The 18,008-nt window shown below is 41.8% G+C and overlaps 1 long non-coding RNA gene across 1 annotated transcript; it reads right to left on the bottom strand.

Moving 5' to 3' along the window:
• Nucleotides 1-1,325, bottom strand: LOC147035035 (uncharacterized). The gene is made up of 3 exons (XR_015061101.1): nucleotides 893-1,325; nucleotides 452-509; nucleotides 1-162 (listed from the first exon to the last, which is right to left on the bottom strand). It is a non-coding gene; the product is annotated as an uncharacterized LOC147035035 (long non-coding RNA).
• Nucleotides 1,326-18,008: the final 16,683 nt, after the last annotated feature.

Raw genomic sequence — 18,008 nt, forward strand, 5'->3', positions numbered from 1 at the left:
TGTCTTGATTCTTTTTTTGTAATTCAGAATCAAGTAATTGTAAACAAAACAAATATAATTTATTAATATTGAAAATATTAAATATTCATTTGCGAGAATGTATAATCTTTCCCAGCAATCTTCTTCAGATGTCTTGTGATTTCGAAACTCAGACACCATATTCTGTTTTGAAACAAAAAGTAGATAATAATTAGGTTTTATAAAGATAATTACATGGTAATATGAGTAAGCCTCGTTGACCACTGAATTAACACACCAGGAGCCTGTCATCCTTTCAAGGTCAATAAAATGAATTCCAGTGTACTGACAAAACCACGTCCAAACTAATGATGCAACCAACATAAGGCGACATTCTAAAGAGAGAGTGATATTAATAATAATTCAGAAATATTTACCTCCAGAAAATCATGTGTTGTACGAGTGATATTAATAATAATTCAGAAATATTTACCTCCAGAAAATCATGTGTTGTACAAGATTGCTTCAACAGCTGATGTTGTGCGATAGTGCTGAAAAAAAAATAATAAGTCAAGGGTATAGATGAAGAGACAGACAGAGAGAGATACAAACAGACAGGGAAAGCAACACACACACACACACACACACACACACACACACACACACACACACACACACACACACACACACACACATACACACACACATAGACACACACACACGTGCCTCACCATTGGTTTAATTCATTTGAGATCAGAGACCAGTCATTATAAATCATTGGCCTCTTCAATAAGAGCAGAGAGAGGTAGGTAGAAAGACAGACAGAGAGAGAGAGACACACACACACACACACACACACACACACACACACACACACACACACACACACACACACACACACACACACACACACACACACACACACGTGTCTCACCATTGGTTTAATTCCTTCGAGATGAGAGGACGTGATAAGACTTCGTGCCACTCATTGTAAATGTCTTTCAATTCTCTTCTAAAATCATTGATCTCTTCAATAAGAGTATTAATTTCATGAACCACGTCGTGATATGTAAACTCAATTTCTTCCAATGCCCTGTCAGGGAAAAAATATATATCAGAATTATCATGATTTAATTAATAATCATTTGCTTCATCGTTCAAAGAGAAAACCATACACAAACTTAGCAACTCTGTAGTGGGCTGTTGTCTTCATCGGAAGAAAGATCGCCCATGCCTCAGTTGTAAAAATGAAAATCCCGTCTGGCAGAAACTTTGTCTGGCGAACCGCTTATAAAGCAACGATGAGGAGATTGCTTAATCATTGGGTGTGGCCACAGGAAATGACAAGCTTCTCTTAATGATCTCATCTGGCCACCACCCGAGTTGCAAATCATTTTTGTACATAAACCACGCCATAAAAAAAGTTTTCAGTTCGTGTTCTGAGATAAAATATAAACACGAGACCTTGTCTCACAGAATAGTTCCTATTTTTTCACAGCATGACAGTCCAAAACCACTTCCTCATTCACACAGCACGGCCGTGTCAAAAAAACACTTCCTCATTTTCACGGCATGAACTGAAAACATTTGAAACAAAACTTTTTTATGGCGTGGTTTATGTACAAAAATGATTTGCAACTCGGGCGGTGGCCAGATGAGATCATTAAGAGAAGTTTATCATTTCGTAATGGCACAAAAGGGGTATCTTAAAAAATATAAAGATTCAAATGTTTTGTTTTTCAATATTTTAGATGGGGATTATTGTGCAAAGAAAATTAAACTATTGAAGGAATTTGAGAATGAACAAATGTTTATAGGTTCAATGAGTGAGCTAAACAATATGCATTGGTTATTTGATAAAGAGTGCCCCGAGGCTTAGACGTTTCAGATATTTCTTAAGAATCACCTTTAACAAATCTTTATCTTGTTGTATGGGTTATTTGATAAAGAGTGTCCCGGGGCTTAGACGTTTCAGATATTTCTTTGGAATCACCTTTAACAAATCTTTATCTTGTTGTATGGGTTATTTGAATAGAGAGTGCCCCGAGGCTTCGACGTTTCAGATATTTCTTTAGAATCACCTTTAACAAATCTTTATCTTGTTGTATGGGCTATTTGAATAGAGAGCCCCTAGGTTCAAAGGGGAAATAAAAAAATGACCGTTTTTACAGCCATTTTTCCCTGCTGTGCAGGGGTTTGGCTTTTTCTTGAGGCAATGTTTTATGGCCGGATGCCCTTCCTGATGCCAACCCTGGTCGCCTCTTACGACACACAGGGATATGGTACACCTATTCTAACCGGGGCATACACCAGGACCAGTACACTGGCACTCATTTTGCCGACCTCGGAAGGATGGCAGGCTGAGTCAACCCCTGGTGTTAATTCAGCAGCCAACGGGGCTTGAACTCAGGACCCTGGGATCCCAAGCCGCCACCCTAACCACTAAGCCAACACCAGGCTCCAGGTTAAAAGGGGAAACAAATAAATATACCTTGGGCTAAAAAGGGGATTTATTTTTTTAGGGGAAAAAAAAGAAAAATTTCATGGCTGAAAATCCCCCATTCATTTACATGGGGAAAAGTGAGCCAGAACCAGTATTCTTTCCCTACTGATATGTTTATTATTGGTATGTTATTATTGGTATGTTTATTATTGGTATGTTATTATTGATATGTTTATTATTGGTATGTTATTATTGATATGTTTATTATTGGTATGTTATTATTGGTATGTTATTATTGATATGTTTATTATTGATATGTTTATTATTGGTATGTTATTATTGATATGTTTATTATTGGTATGTTATTATTGGTATGTTATTATTGATATGTTTATTATTGGTATGTTATTATTGATATGTTTATTATTGATATGTTTATTATTGGTATGTTATTATTGATATGTTTACTATTGATATGTTTATTATTGGTATGTTATTATTGCTATGTTATTATTGGTATGTTTATTATTGATATGTTTATTATTGGTATGTTTATTATTGCTATGGTATTATTAGTATGTTATTATTGGTATGTTATTATTGATATGTTTATTATTGGTATGTTATTATTGATATGTTTATTATTGATATGTTATTATTGATATGTTATTATGGATATGTTTATTATTGATATGTTATTATTGATATGTTATTATTGATATGTTATTATTGGTATGTTATTATTGATATGTTATTATTGATATGTTATTATTGGTATGTTTATTATTGATATGTTTATTATTGGTATGTTATTATTGATATGTTTATTATTGGTATGTTATTATTGATATGTTTATTATTGGTATGTTATTATTGGTATGTTATTATTGATATGTTTATTATTGGTATGTTTATTATTGATATGTTTATTATTGGTATGTTATTATTGATATGTTTATTATTGGTATGTTATTATTGATATGTTTATTATTGGTATGTTATTATTGGTATGTTATTATTGATATGTTTATTATTGGTATGTTATTATTGATATGCTTGTATAATCAATAAAATACGTTTTGTTTTTCATTACTGTATACCTACTTTTACAGCCCCCTGTAAAATATATTTCATCTGCACCACTGCACCCAACACTGCACAGACCACTGCACATGCCTCTGCACACACCTCTGCACACGCCACTGTACACACCACTGCACATGCCGCTGTACACACCTCTGCACACGCCACTGTACACACCACTGCACACACCACTGCACACACCACTGCACACACCACTGCACACGCTGCTGTATACACCACTGACACGCCGCTGTATACACCACTGCACACGACACTGTACACACCTCTGCACACGCCGCTGTATATACCACTGCACACGCCACTGCACACACACACACACATATATATATATATATATATATATATATATATATATATATATATATATATATATATATATATATATATATATATTGTTTGATGTGTGAGGGGTGGGGACCGATAGCCAGAATGTGTTAAGATTAACATGGTCCGTGTGCTCAAGTCGGCTAGCTTTACACCTGTATTAAGCACAGGTCACAGTTAAGTTGTATGTAATACGTGCACTTAGAAGGCAGTGACTGTCCATCATGGAACAGCACAGGATAAAGACGAGTCATGTCAATCATCCTGAAGAGGTGAGGCCATGTGGATGACTTGTGTGCACAAAGGCACCCGAAGGGCACCCCACTTTGTATATTTAGGAAACACCACGGGCTGTTTGGCCAAGGACCGCATCCAGGTTTGAGGAGTGAGTTGTGGAGCCCTGGAGAGGGCTGGGACGGCCTGTAAGGAGGCGTTTCCCATTGGCAGCGGGCGGCCAATGAAGGGATCCGCCATGCAAAGGTGGGCCCTAAAGTAATAAAGGACACGCATGTGCGCTCGCTGGAGCTTAAGCTTGGTGCTCCTAGTTCAGAACATATCATCGCGTGCTCCAACTTTGTCACTGTTCCGAAAAGGACCATTGGGAGACTGCGGACGCAATGTCCCTGCCATAATCTCATTGCCATCCTCTCGCCTTCATCCTGTACCATACCAGCCTGCATAAGTTGTGGTGGAACTGAGGCCAGCCTGTCGAGTTTAAGTCCGATCTCTGTTCTTTTTGTCGGACGAATCTGGTATTTTGGTGCCATTAATGGGGCTTAGTTTCACTGTACATAAGTTTGTGTGCTCCCTTCTTCCATACATGTGTGTCTGTCGACCGCCAGACCTTTCATTTATTTATCTCGTGTCTCGTCCTTCCTCAGCCCATGTATTATTTTTCAATAAACCATTATTATTTGTAATATCTTCCTGCCTTCTGCCTTCCCACATGACTCACTCCAGTTTCGTTTTGCATTTGGGCGATCCTTGTGGGAAATATTACCATCTACGGAATGCAGAGTAAATTCTGAACGCAGTGGAACAAACACATCATTCCATAATTTATGTGTGTGAAAGACCCTCAGCGTGATGGAAGACATAAGTCCATCTGTGGAACAGACCATATATCTGTATATGTTGTTACAAACCAGTATGTTCATTTAATTGTACTTTGGTGAAGGTTTATATTGATTGTGAAGTTTCCTGTGCAGCAGCAGCAGTAACAACAACAGCAACAACAGTTTGAGAACGTAAGGCAAATGAGAGAAGGACAATGAAGAGAGAAAGGCATGGGCATGTTCTTTTTTGCTGCCACGCTCTGTTTCAAGTGGTGCATATCATTTTATAACCGATGCTTGGTGGTGTTGGCTTAATGGTTAGGGTGGTGGGCTTGGGATCCTAGTATCATGAGTTAAAATCCTACTTTTTCTGTTGAATTAATACCAGGTGGGGTTGACTTTGCCTGTCATCCTTCCGAAGTCGGCAAAATGAGTGCCAGCTTGCTGGTATCCTGTGTCGGAGTGGTGACCCGTCCAGGATTGTGTCCAATAGCCAAGGAGACTGCCCAGGCAGCCAACATTTCAAAAATATCATTTCACTTGCTCTGACATAGATCCTGGAATATTTCTCATGGAAGTTGCAAGATGCAGTTTCTCATTAAATGTCGTTGTGAATGAATGATAGAAAATCAATATAACAATTAAAATGGACCTGCCTGTGTCAATCAACAGACAAAAATGAACATCTCCTGATGAATATAAAACAAGAAGGAAAATAAACCAGACACAACCATGTCATCAAAGGGAAAAACTGACGGTCCCCATCCCCGCCCATCAAAGTGATGGACATCCATTGTGATTTCCATCTCCACTTCACCAACACGAGACATGAGTGACCATTTTTCACCAACCTTGAACCTTATAAGGTGAAGAATTGCTGATTCCCGAGGTGTCCTTCAGAGTCCAAACAGTCAGTTAGCGTTGCCACTTGTTTTTCACTGTTAAACAATCTTCACTTGAACAGCAAACAAAACTACAAATTTATGATTGAGCTTCTTCATTCTCATTCATATTCAGATTGATGAAGCTCATTCGGAGAATAATTGATGGCTCAGAATGTGATGGATGGTTTCAATTTCAAAAAACTGCGAGACACTTGTTAAAACAATGATCGTGAAGAACATGTAAATGTTGAGGTTTTTACAATAGTAATGCCACATTGTTTATAACAGGACACAAGTATTATGTTATTAAATCGAAGCTATTTTCCAAAAACAGAAGATTGAGTAATGACTGAAAATGTCAGGGAGCATTGATTCAACACCAAAACAGCATCAAAGAATCAACTTCAATCGATTCCCACAATAACCCAACATACTTTTTGTCAAGCATAATGGTAAAACACATTTCCCATCTCAGTTCAAAAACAAATACAATCATCAAAAGACAAAATATGAAATGAGGATGTCCATTTTGAAATAAAATTGCAAATCTATTTTAATAATGAAATAATATTATTTTCCAAAATTAAAGAGAATTAAGGAGGAATTGAAAATGGCACATTGAATTGATTGACACCCAAAGGAACATGATGGTGTTTCTTGAAATGTTTTAAAATAATAACCCTAACAAACTTTGCAAAATCATGTTGGATAAACACATTCCCATCATTTCAAAGACATGCAGAATGAGAAGGAGCAATCGATGATTGAAGACCCTTGCAGGAAAGAACGGGGAGGGGTGGAAAAGCAGGCCTAAGATAATGGTGGGGAGGAGCAGACAATTGGCACACACCAAAAATGATACAAACCAACCGTTGTGGTCAAGCCCCGAGCTATGATCCCTGCAAAACGATGGTTAATGGGGAGTTCGGTGAAAGGTAATTGGGGAGGTTGAGTGATGCTGATTCACCAGTGGGTTTGCATCAGTGATGTCGACAGAGAGACAGAGAGAGGTGGAGGAAGGGCCTTGGATCCACCGGGATGGAAGGTGGATGTGATCCACCCAGCTGAGCTTCTCACCATTGTTCATCTTGCAGGACGGATCGGAAGTTGCCAGTCATTAATGCCTTGGCAGAAACGATTCCTCTCACTGGAGGGAACAGCGGAACTGCCAACCTCTTGACTACAGATGAATTTGGTCTGTATTTGAAGGGCCGGGGTACTACTTACCATGAGCTCTCAAGGCGGAAAGTGATGTGGATACCGTGAGTGGATCCGAATGTCCTGTCCGAGTAGAGTTTCGATTTTTGGGCATTTTGCGAAATCTCGACTGGTGATTGCAGGAATTTGGGATCCATGAGGGTTGGTGGGAGTGGACCGTGCACGGGAGGCGAGGCCACGGCGAAACTCCCGGGACCCTCGGGAAACAATTCCCTTGATTGGGCGAATATGCACCTGTTGCGGGCTGCAGAGCTCGCACGCCCCGAACACAGGTCCATGCTCGACAAATTGCCGATTCGTTCCCACGAGTTTTTCTATCGTGGCCGCGCATGAGGTTTTTAGTTGTTTGTGTTTCCCATTGGAAGTCGGGGTGAGGACGATGATCAAGGCTGGTGGTTGTGGAAAGGGAAAGGGAATAATTCTCCTGGTGGTGGATCATGGCAATGGGGTATCACTCCCCTTTGCTGGTGATCCTTCATGTGACTATCCACATCCACAGAGTTCCCTCGAGATAATTCCACTTCCTTCAACCTGTGCGAAGGGAGTCAGGATCGAGCAGAGGCAGTCTCGGTAATCATGAACGCATGGTCCTGGTTCAGGTGAAATGTTTCCGAGTCGGACAGTGGCTTTGGCTTCACAGAAGGCATACACATGCCAAGGTGAGCACCAGGAAGCCAGGTCCACACCATTCAGCGAGTCGGGCTATGGGCAGCCAGATTATAGCATCAGGTTACTGCAAATGAGTGTCAGAGGGAAAGGGAGACAAAGAACATACGACCCTCCAGGATTCTCCCAGAAATTGGGACCCTGAGCATCGAGGGTGCCAAGAATCTGAGCGAGCAATGGTGGGACACACTGCAGAAGTGACCGGGTGTCCAGGAATACCCTCAAATTCATTGACACCCAAAGGAAAATTATCCTATAACCGCAAGTGGTATCAAATAATAACCCCAACAAACTTTTGCGAAAGAATCTTGGACAAACACATTTCTTTCATTTGAAAAACATAACGAACGAGAAAAAGGATTCAATGAGTGAAGACCCTCATCATTAATCTTTATGTGGTTTTATGGTCCACATGTTATGGAAGCGCTCACACTCCTATTGTTCTGTGCTTTTGATAAATTGAAAAACAAACAGACAAACGGCCAAAAATATAACACCCAATCTTCTGGAGAGGGAAATCATGAAAATGTAAAATAACTATCCAAGTAAACACTTCTCTTTTGACTCTTATTCATCTCATCTCTTGGAAATATCATAAAGCAATGTAAAGCCAACATTTCAAAAATATCATGTGACGTGCTCCGACATAAATACTGGAATATTTCTCATGGAAGTTGCAAGATGCAGTTTCTCATTAAATGTCGTTGGAATGAATGATAGAAAATCAAGACAACAATTAAAATGGAACTTCCTGTGATAATCAACAGACAAAAATGAATATCTCCTGATGAATGTGAAAACAAGAAGGAAAATAAACCAGACACAACCATGTCATCAAAGCTGTTTTTCACCAACCTTGAACCTCATAAGGTGAAGAATTGCTGCTTCCTGAGGTGCCCTTCAGGGTCCAAGTATTCAGTTAGCGTTGCCACTTATTTTTCACTGTTAAACAATCTTCACTTGCACAGCAAACAAAACTGCAAATTTATTCTTGAGCTTCTTCATCCTCATTCATATTCAGATTGGTGAAGCTCATTCGGAAAATAATTGATGGCTCAGAATGTGATGGATGATTTCAAATTCAAAAACAATTCAAAACACCTTTTTTTTTTTTGTATACCTTGGTCGAGGCTCGTATGAGAGCTAACACACAACTCACAGCAAGGAGGCATGAGACAAGAGGGGCGGGAGTGGAAGGGACAAAACATTGGGGAACAGACACATTAGGTGAACTGTGGAAGGGAGAGGGATGGGGATGTGACGGGGAACATGGCGAAGAGAAGATGGACATTACAGGGACTTTCAGGAAGGAAAGTAGGGAATTGAAGGAAGTGGGCTTGGGTGGATTATCGGGGGTAGAAAAGATCGAGGATTTGTATGGGGGGTGATAAGAGGTGGTGGTGAACAGCTGTTTTGAAAGCCTGGAGGGAAGAATGGGAAAGAATAGAGTGAGGAAGTTTATTCCAAAGGCGGGAAAAAAGAGGAATGAAAGAGTGAAGATGAGCAGTGATTCGTGATTTTGGTAGTTTTACCAAAGGGGGTTGTTGGCGGACCTTGAGCGCCCTGTGGAAATGTGGTGGGGACAAATCGCAGAGAGAGCAGGGGGGGCAAGGCTGGAGAGGAGTCGGTAGAAGACAGAAAGACCACCGACCAACCTGCGGTGATTGAGTGAGAGGCCCAAAGACTCAGCTTCATTGCGGGAGATGCCGATGATCTTAAAAGCCCTGGTTTCGACAGCGTGAAGCCGAGAAAGGTGGGAGGCAGGAGCACCAGCCCAGAGCGGAGAGCAGTACTCCATCAGGCTACGGACAAAAGCTTTGTAAGTGGTCAGGAGCTCAAGAGGGCCGAGGAAGGACTTTGCACGACGGAGGATTCCCAGTCGGCGACTGGCTTTTGAGGCGAGGTTGGAAATGTGACTTTCCCAGGAAAGGTCATGGCAGATAATGAGACCCAGAAGCTTGAAAGAAAAGACTTCTTCCAGAGGATTGTTGAGAAAGTGGATGGGGGGGTTTTCTAAATGGTCCTTTCGAAGAGACATAGTGAGAGTGTGAGATTTGTCTGGATTGAAAGACATGTTCCACATGTTGGACCAGTTTGTGATTTTATCCAGATCTGTAGTGAGTGAAGAAGCAGCTGCTTGCCGGTCTGAGGGATGACAGATGGTACGGCAGAGGGTGGAGTCGTCGGCAAAGAGAAATAGAGGATTTTCCAGAGAGTCCGAGAGATCATTGATGAAAACCAGAAAAAGAACAGGGCCCAGAACGCTACCTTGAGGAACTCCAGCCTGCACAGAAAGAGGGGATGAAAGAACTCCTTTTAGGGCCACACGTTGACTGCGACAGGAGAGGAAGTCTGCGAGCCATGAGTGGAGATGGCCTTGAATACCATGGGAAGAGAGTTTGGTGAGTAGGGCAGGGTGCCAGACTGTGTCAAAAGCACGTGATATGTCCAGGGATACGGCTCGGATTTCCTGTCTGGCATTGAGGACCTCCATCCATTGATGGGAGATCAGAAGCAGCATATCCAGGGTAGAGTGACCTGGTCTGAAACCAAATTGATGATTGGAAATCAAGCCATTGGAGAAGAGGAAGGATTTCATGTCTGAAGCGATGATGGATTCCATAACCTTGCTGATGATTGGGAGAAGGCTGATTGGTCTGTAGTTACAGGGATCTCTCTTTGCACCTTTTTTGTGCAGAGCAGTGATGTTAGCAGATTTCCAAGCAGATGGCAGATGACCTTGGGCAAATGAGAGGGTGAATAGAACAGAGAGAGGGTGAGCAAGAGCAGAAGAGCAGGCTTTGAGGACACGTGGGCTGATGCCGTCTGGACCGGTTGCGGAATCTGACTCGAGGTTTGAAAGCAAGCTCTCCACCTTGTCAGGAGAAAAGGATACAGAGTCCAGGGACAGTTGGGTGCGACTGGGTAAAGTGGGTAGACATAGTGATGGGTTTAGGACACAAGATTTAGCTGCAAACACCGAGTTTAGACATTCAGCTTTATCACGTGTGGAATCAGCAGTGCGGCCATTTGAGGTAAGGGAGGGGATGGAGGGGGAACATACACCAGAAACAGATTTGATTAAACGCCACCAGGATTTTGAGGAGGGAGAGAGGTTTGAGAGTTCAGACTTGAGATGAGAAAGATGTTGTTTTCTGGCTCTCCTAAGGGTAGATACACACTTGTTCCGAGCTTTGTGGAAGGAACTGAGATTGCCCTCAGTTTGGTTTGCTTTCCATGAGGCAAAGGCAAGTTGTTTCAGGACAACTGCCTCGCCACAAGCTTCAGTAAACAAGGGCGGGAGGAAGGGTAGGACAACTGAACACGAGAGGGGATAAATCTGTGCATGAGGGAGAGCAAGTTTCTTTGAAAGAATTCCCAGGATGAGTTGATGTTTGAGAAAGTAGTGATAGGAGACCAGTCTGTAAGTTTGATGGCTGCTCGGAGACCCTGCCAGTCGGCTTGAGTGAAATGCCAGACTCGACGGCGGTGAGGTGGTTCTCTGATAACAGCCAGAGAGATGTCCACTTTAACAAGGACGTGGTCAGAAGAACCAATTGGAGTGAAGGAAGAGCAGCAGATATTGTCAGGGAGCTACTGAAGTATCTGCAGTAGATGCTTCTGTTCAAAAGCCTGGTGTGCTGTCATCACCAAAGAAGAGTCTGCGATCAAGATCGGCATTGCCAATTTCTTCACAAGGCCATATCCTCCCACATATTTGCATCATTTGCAAGAAAGAGTCACGTTATCTTAATCGAGTCCATGGGCCAAAGGGTGATAAACTAGTTTAAGCTAAAACACTCCCAGCAGGTACGTACCTAGCTATTTGTTATGAGCTAAATCAAATTTGATCATTTTGATTTGCCATTCTTGCTTTGTTTAAGAATAATTAATATTCTTCCCACATTTAAGTCCTCAAATTATATTTCAGGACGTCTGATTGAAGCTGCCAAGATGAAAAAAGATGAAAGTGTATTGGTCCACATTAGGAGATCTGATTGTGTTGTTGCTGCAGAAGTCAGTTACCATAAATTATGTTTTGTGCAATACACAAGATTTCTCAGCAAGGACAGAGGGCCGGCAGTCGGTACATCTCCAAGTGAAAGGTATGACTGCATATCACATCAGTTGTGCGAAATAATTCCTTCTCATTTCTTCCTGTGGGACCTTATTTATTCAAACTGACGGATAAATCACTTTTACTTTTCTCACAGCACCTTGTATGAAGAAGCTTACAGAATGTTGGGCCAAGATGTGATGCATACAAGAATCATCAACAATGGAGAAGTATTCAGACTGACAAAACTTGTGGATACATTCACAAAAATGGTGAAAAAACGTCATGGTGTCATATTGTCAAATGGCCCTTGGCCACCTTTAGCATCTGATCTTGGTCTATCTGCTGTCAAGGGCTTGGTCCCAGTAGCTTGAAACAACTTCTTAGCTTGGGTTGTTGGGGCTAGTGATGAACCAGCCATTGAAGATTTAGTCCGCTTACCCGAGGATGTCGAGCTGAAAATATTTTCACTCTGCCAGGACATTATCCTGCTTGAATCCAAAGGTAAAAAACAAACACCCAAGTCTCTGTGCTTGGGTATGATCATTCGTCATTTGACAGGGTCATCCCAGTTACTGAAGGTGGTGAACAAATTTGGTCATTGTGCATCACGGGAAACTGTTGTCCATTAGGAGACTAGCATAGCTCAACTACAGATCCAGCAGTCTGCTAATTCCATTCCCGCAGGTTTCTCTCGGCATGTGCCAACAACTATTGTTTCGGAATTGTGAGAATAGTTCGAAAACACCGACCAAAGAATTATTCTAAGGGGGGAATGAACAGGACGACGACGCCGATGACGGTTTGATGAAAATAACTAATGCACGGATTCAGTATAACTAATGTCACATACCACAGCTTTTCGTCGACATCCATCTTCCGAGTCCTTCCAGTAATAATCTAGTCGTGGCCTGGCATTTCAGTGACGCATTGCCTTGATGTAGCAGCTATTGTCTCTATGACAAATAAGGTTCATTATATAAGGTTCATTATCCATTCACTTAAGGCTCAGTAAACAAATCCCGAGGACCAATAAGGTTCCACCTTGCCATTGCGAGATATTGATAATTTTTGATTTGGTTTCCCACCGATGTGTGAATTTCCATTCGTGTTTCAGTGAGATTGACAGATTGTGATACATGGCTTAATCAGTCATAGGAAGATAATTACGAATTAATTAGTAATTTTGTGAAGATGATTCTGTGTAGTCTTCCCTTGGCAGAATGTGGTGTAGGTTAGTTAACAGCTTCGCTGTTCACATTTCCATTTCTGTTTGCACAGAAAGTGTATAAGATGAGAATGTTATCCGTATTTTAATGTCGAAGTGCCTAATTACTGTCAGAGTATGATGGCGATAATCCATTAATGTTAAGTAAGCAGGTGGTTGTATCCGTACGCGCAGTTTCAAATCTCTAGGTCAGTCGATGTGGAAGATTAAGCCTTGTCAATATCGAGATAATTAGTGATAATAAAAAGATTTGATCGCGCTCGGGCTAAAGTAACGATTTGCATTGTTTATATTTTCCACATTGGCCACCCCAGGACCACGATAGTTCCTAAAGTGGAAGATAGTAGTACGTTCTGTGGTCTTCAGTCATTTCAGACATCTCGGTCGGTATTGGAGGTAGATACAGGCTCGTAAAAATGAAGGAATTCCTCAAAAATCGCTTTTTTTTCTGAATGATGCACCTTGTTGCGGTTTTCATTATCTTGACAAAGTGTTTACATGTTCGATACTTCTGATTCGTGAGCTAAGTTGTTGTGTCTGACGCCCCCGTCGAGTTGAGGCTTGGGAGATGTATATTCGCCGAGATATACGATCGGAAAAATGGGGAAAAAAACGCCAAAATGCCACTTTTCACACCCTGGCTACCAACTTCGACAGCTCACTGTGTCTTATTGGGCTAAGATCTCGTGGAGAACTTTTGTCCTAATGTCCACCATACACGTGTCTACAAGCAGCCCAAAGTTCACCTCTCACCCCTTCCTCGGAACGAAAAGTGTTTTTAGGGCCTTTTCATAGGAACTGCCCACGGCCTGATAGGGGTTAGCATCAGTGGTGTCGACAGAGAGACAGATAGAGGTGGAGGAAGGGCCTTGGATCCACCGGGATGGAAGGTGGATGTGATCCACCCAGCCGAGCTTCTCACCATGGTTCATCTTGCAGGACGGATCGGAAGTTGCCAGTCATTAATGCCTGGGCAGAAACGATTCCTCTCACTGGAGGGCACAGCGGAACTGCCAACCTCTTGACTACTGATGAATTTGGTCTGTATTTGAAGGGCCGGGGTACTACAGACCATGAGCTCTCAAGGCGGAAAGTGGCGTGGGTACCGTGAGTGGATCCGAATGTCCTATCTGAGTAGAGTTTCGATGTTTGGGCATTTTGCGAAATCTCGACTGGTGATTGCAGGACTTTGGGATCCATGAGGGTGGGTGGGAGTGGACCGCACATGGGCAGCGAGGCCACGGCGAAACTCCTGGGACCCTCGGGAAATAAATCCCTTGGCCGGGTAAATACGCACCCATTGTGGGCTGTGGAGCTCATGCGCCCCGCACACATGGCCATGGTCTCCGAATTGCCGATTAGTTTCCATGAGGTTTTCTGTCATGGCCGCGCATGAGGTTTTTAGTTGTTTGTGTTTCCCATTGGAAGTCGGGGTGAGGACGATGATCAAGGCTGGTGGTTGTGGAAAGGGAAAAGGGAATAATTCTCCTGGTGGTGGATCATGGCAATGGGGTATCACTCCCCTTTGCTGGTGATCCTTCATGTGACTATTCACATCCACAGAGTTCCCTCGAGATCATTCCACTTCTTTCAACCTGTGCGATGGGAGTCAGGATTGAGCAAAGGCGGTCTCACTGATCGATTTTACCCTCAGTTGCACCCTCAACGGCAGTGTGGATTCTCGATCTGTCCACCCACCAATGGTGAGCTGGGTTCCAAGGTCGTTCCTTGGGTCCGGGATGGCTTACTCCCCAGACCTCTACAGAGGGAGCCGAGGTGTGTCTCGGTACTCATGAACGCACGGTCCTGGTTCAGGTGAAACGTTACCGAGTCGGACAGTGGCTTTGGCTTCACAGAAGGCAAACAGATGCCAAGGTGAGAACCAGGAAGCCAGGTCTACTCCACTCAGCGAGTTGGGCTATGGGCAGCCAGATTATAGCATCAGGTTACTGCAAATGAGTGTCAGAAGGAAAGGGAGACAAAGAACATCCGGCCCACCAGGATTCTCCCAGATATTGGGACACTGAGCATCGAGGGTGGCAAGAATCTGAGCGAGCAATGGTGGCACACTGCAGAAGCGACCGGGTGTCCACGATTGCCCGAAAATTCATTGACACCCAAAGGAAAATTATCGTATAACGCAAATGGTATCAAATAATAACCCCAACTAACTTTTGCGAAATAATCTTGGATAAACACATTTCTTTCATTTCAAAAACATAAAGAACGAGAAAATGCAATCAATGAGTGAAGACCCTCACAAGGACTTCTTTATGTGGTTTATGGTCCACATGTTATGAAAGTGCTCGCATTCCTATTGTTCTGTGCTTTCGATAGAGAGAAAAACAAACAGACAAATGACCGAAATTGGAACACCCACTCCTCTGGAGAGGGAAATCCTGAAAATGTAAAATAAGTATTCACATCAACACTTCTCTTTTGACTCTTATTCATCTCATCTCTTGGAAATATCATAAAGCACTGTAAAGCCAACATTTCAAAAATATCATTTCACTTGCACTGATATAAATACTGGAATATTTCTCATGGAATTTGCAAGATGCAGTTTCTCATAAAATGTCATGAATGAATGACAGAAAATCAAAACACTTAAAATGGAACATCCTGTGTCAATCAACAGACAAAAATGAATATCTCCTGATGAATATAAAACAAGTAGGATAATAAACCATCCACAACCATGTCATCAAAGGGAAAAATTGACGGGCCCCATCCCCGCCCATCAAAGTCCTGGATATCCATTGTGATTTCCATCTCCACTTCACCAACACAAGAAATGAGTGAGGATTTTTCACCAACCTTGAACCTAATAAGGTGAAGAATTGCTGCTTCCTGAGGTGCCCTTCAGGGTCCAAGTATTCAGTTAGCGTAACCACTTGTTTTTCACTGTTAAACAATCTTCACTTGTACAGCAAACAAAACTGCAAATTTATTCTTGAGCTTCTTCACTCTCATTCATATTCAGATTGGTGAAGCTCTTTCGGAGAATAATTAATGGCTCAGATTTTGGTGGATGGTTTCAAATTCAAAAAAATTGAAGAAACTTGTTTAAACAATGATCGTGAAGAACACCTAAATGTTGAGGTGTTTACAATAATAATGCCACATTGTTTATAACAGGACACAAGTATTATGTTATTAAATCGAAACTATCTTCCAAAAACAGGATATTGAGTAATGATTGAAAATGTCAGGGAGCATTGATTCAACACCAAAACAGCATCAAAGAATCAACTTCAATCGATTCCCACAATAACCCAACATACTTTTTATCAAGCATCATGGTTAAACACATTTCCCATCTCAGTTCAAAAACAAATACAATCACCAAAAGACTAAATATGAAATGAGGATGTCCATTTTAAATTAAAATGACAAATATATTTTGACAAATAAATTATATTATTATCCAAAATTAAAGGGTGTTGAGCATTCGTTGAAAATTGCACATTGCATTGATTGACACCCAAAGGATACACACAATGAAATTAGATGCAGGTGGAAGCCATTCACTCCATCATGCCTGCACCACATCACACTGCACCAATTCATCAACACTGGATCAAAACAAGAACAATGCATTTTGTTTCTTTTCATTGTTATTTATTGTTTTTTCTGGGATTTGTTTTGCAGTTTTTGGATTTGTTTTTTTATTTCCAGGGGGAAGGGGCATGGGCGTAGATGGGCTTCGATAAGAAACACACATCGACATCACTTCACCCCTTGACGAGATCCCCACCAACAGCAACACTCCATACACATGAACACAATCATCCATCAATGCTCAAGCTACCAAAAATTCCCGCCAACATCCCAATATCCCTCTATCTCCTCAACTTCCAGGTACCTATATTATTCCATTTCAAACTTATCTCCTGTTTTCTCCTGACACAACATTTCCAGGGAGACCTTTCCATGCACTAACTACTCTGAGTAAAATACCCATGCTTGGCTGCCATGTTAACTCTCCTCTTCTTTCCTCTCAGGCTATGGCCGCTGGTCCAATCGCTATCTACTCTGTTGAATAATTCATCTGCACTTATTTTATCTATACCTTTCATTATCTTAAACATCTCTATAATATCTCCTCGCAACCGCCTTATTTCTGGTGTATAAAGCCGTGTCTCCTTCAGCCGCTCCGCATAACTGAGTCGAGCTCAGCCCAGAATCAATCTCGTAGCCCTGCACTGAGCCCTCTCTGTGACATCTACGTCCTTCCTGAGTTGTGGTGACCAGAACTGCACACAATATTCTAGGTGTGGTCCTCACTAAATTGCTTTACAATGTAAATATCACCTCTTTTGATTTATTAAAAAATCTCCCTCCGAATACAGCCTAAAACTCTTTTTTTCTTAACCTGCAGTTGCCTGGCACTGTGTTGCCTGCTTACCTCCCGTATCTAGTACCACCCCCAGATCCTTCTCCTGTGTGACACGCTCCAAAATTACTCCGCGCATCCTGTAATCACTATTTTCATTGCTCTTTCCCATCCCCAACACCTTACACATGCTCAGGTTAAATTGCATCTGCCAATCTTTTGCCCAATCTATACAAGTATCAATAATTTCCTGAATCTGATCATCACCCCCCCCCCCCCCACCTGCTATCCACCTTACCTCCAAGCTTTGTATCATCTGCAAATTTGGAAAGCTTACTCTTCATCCCACTATCCAAATCATTGATGTAAATAATGAATATTAATGGTCTGGGTCCTGATCCCCGAGGTACCGCACAACTTACATCCTCCCAGCAAGATATCCTCCCACTCACAGCCACTCTTTGCTTCCTTCCACTAAGTCAGTTTGAAATCTAATTTGCGACCTGACCAGCCACTCCACAAGCCCTCACTTTGGCTAACAACCTCTGATGTGGAACCTTATCAAATGCCTTCTTTTATGTCCACTGTATGTCCACTGCTTTTCCGTCATCCACCCAATCAGACACTACCTCATAGAACTCTAAAATATTTGTTTAACAGGATCTACCTTTGGTAAACCCATGCTGACAATGTTTAATTCAATGTATTTGTTTCAATGGTTCCTCATCTGGT

Source organism: Eptatretus burgeri, chromosome 1, assembly GCF_056783735.1.
Source record: "Eptatretus burgeri isolate ZD-2024b chromosome 1, Ebu_testis_v1, whole genome shotgun sequence".
In the NCBI taxonomy this organism is placed as follows: Eukaryota; Metazoa; Chordata; class Myxini; order Myxiniformes; family Myxinidae; genus Eptatretus; species Eptatretus burgeri.